Genomic DNA, 2500 nt, shown 5'->3' with positions numbered 1-2500 from the left:
TTTTTTCGATAACTGAGGGTGATAATAAGATATCATTTTGCACCATTAGTGAAGCCAAAATGTTTACAAGAGGAAAAGTTGGACGAAGATCTTGTGCAAAAATTCTCTTCATTATTATTTTTTCCCTGCTTTTCTTTTCTTTTAAACCAAAGAGTTCCTGTGAGAAACATGTATTTTTTTCTTTCTTTTTTTGTCTAGTTATACTGACGGAGCTTTTATACAAGTTTCCCCCTTAAATTTCAACAGAACATGGGTACCTTTTCATGGGTGTTGCTTTAAAGCTGTACAAGACTAAATTTTCCTTGGCATCGTTTTCCTCGCCAAAAGGGGAGCGATTTTCTATGGCGAGGTATTAACACTATTTTCATTCTCTTTCTCTCACTTGATCGTTCTCTTTTTTCTCTTTTTCTTTCGTTTTTCATCGCTTTCTTCATCTTCCTCTTATTCGCTTTATCTCTTTTTCTCTTTCGCTCATTTATGTATAAGCCCCCCCCCCCCCCCTTTCTCTCTCTCTCTCTCTATATATATATATATATCTCTCTCATTCTCTCTATATATTTCTATCTGTCTGCCTATCTATTTATCTGACTGTCTACCTACATAACTATCTATCTATCTATCTATCTATCTGTCTATCATTTTGTCCATCTATCTATCAATATATAACATAAATCTACCTATCTATCTATAAGTCCCACGCTCACACAAACTCACACACACGCATTTCTTCGCGTACATCTCCCCCCAGTGAATCGACCCCATTCTCTTCCCTCCCCAGCTGACCTCTTTTGACCCCAGCCTCGACCCCTGGACCCTGGACGCTCGCCCCATCGACCTATCCCTTCCGGCCAAAGGTGCATATTGAGGTGTTGGAGGATAACGCAGTATTGGAAGGGAGATAGACACAGCAGGTAAGGGGCCTGGATTATTCAGGGGGGGGGGGGGGTGAGAAGGAGGAAGGGGGGAATGAGGAATGGAAGGGAGGGGAGGGGAGTGGAAGGGGTGAAAGAGGAATGGAAGGGAGGGGAGGGGGGGGGTAGGAGGAATAGAAGGGAGGGGAGGGGGGGTGAAGAAGGAGGGGAAGGGTCGGCGCTTCAGGAAATGGGTAAAGGAGGTGGAATGGTTGAGATGAGAATTTCATAGGGGCTGAGGATGGGGTGGTGGTGGGGAGTGGGGATGGTGGAGGTGGGAAGGAAGAGGAGGGGATAGAGAGGATGGTGGAGGTGAGGAGAGGGGTAAGGAGGGAAAATATTAAAGAAAAGGGCAAAGAAGGAATAAACTGCATGACTAGGAGGAGAGGTGAAGGAGAAAGCAGGAGGAGGAAGAGAAGATGAAAACTGTAGAAGGTGATAGGGTTGGGGTAAGGGAAATCAGATTAATAGGTAGATGAAAGTAGGAGGATGGGGGTGGGAGTAAAAGCAGGGTGAAAGCAGGGGGACTAGAATAAATAGGAGGAAGTGAAAACATGTGAAGAAGGAGCTGAAAGCAGGAGGCAGGAAAAGAGGAGGAAATAAAAGCAGGAGGAAGTGAGGGTGAAAGAAGGGGAAGAAGAATGAGTAGGAGAAAGTGAATGCAAGTTGAGAGGGGGTGAAAGCAGAAAGAGGAGGGAGAGGAAAGGGTGAAAGCAGGGTGAAAGCAGAGGGAGAAGATTGCGTAGAATGGGGAATTGAAGGTAGGTTGAGGAAAAAATATTGGAAAAGGGAGGGGAAAGCGGAAAGAAAAGGGCTGATGATAACAGGAGGAAAATGGGAAGGTGAAAGCAGGTGGGGAACAAAAGAGGTGTCATAGAGGGTGAAAGCAGGGCGTTATGAGTAGGATGAAGAGTAGAAGGCAGATTGAGGAAGGTGAAAGCAGAAGATGAGGAGCAGGAGACAGTGGAGGGGGTAAAATCATAAGCCGATAGTGAGGGTGAAAGCAAGTGGAGGAGGAGAGTGAAGCAGGAGGAGCAGGGGAAAGTGAAAGCAGGAGGAGGAGGAGGAGGAGGAGGAGGAGGAGGAGGAGGAGGAGGAGGAAGGGAAGGAAGGGCCGTGGGATGGAGATTTAAGATTATGAGAACTGGAGGAATAAAAGAACCTGCGGAAGGAGAGTAATAAATAGAGTAAATAGTACACGCGAGACAAAGGGGAACGGTCCGGACGGTGCTGTAAAGAGGTACTTAAAAGAAAATATAAAATTAGCAAGAGGAATTTGAAGCGAGGGGAGAAATAAGATGATGTGCGGCGGGAGTGTGTGAGAGGAGTAGAGGGAGGAATAAAAAGAGGGAGAGGGAAAAATGGACAGATGAGGCAGGAGTGAATGAAAGAGGATTTGGGAATGTGGGAAACTGAGAAATACAGAGTAGATTTATATGCAAACACACATACCTATACACAAACACAGATATGTGTGTGTATATGTGTGTATATATCTATATCTACATCTATATCTATATCTACATCTATATCTATATCTACATCTATATCTATATCTATATCTCCCTTTCTCTCTCTCTCTCTCTCTC

The 2500-nt window shown here is 44.7% G+C and overlaps 1 protein-coding gene across 1 annotated transcript in view; it reads right to left on the bottom strand.

The window, feature by feature from the left end:
* LOC125028708 (calcium-activated chloride channel regulator 1-like) overlaps positions 1–2500 on the bottom strand; it is a 406423-nt gene that overhangs the window by 340548 nt on the left and 63375 nt on the right. The gene's annotated exons all lie outside the window — the stretch shown is intronic.

This window comes from Penaeus chinensis, chromosome 9 (genome assembly GCF_019202785.1).
Source record: "Penaeus chinensis breed Huanghai No. 1 chromosome 9, ASM1920278v2, whole genome shotgun sequence".
NCBI classification, from domain to species: Eukaryota; Metazoa; Arthropoda; class Malacostraca; order Decapoda; family Penaeidae; genus Penaeus; species Penaeus chinensis.
This window is presented reverse-complemented; position numbering and strand designations above follow the sequence as displayed.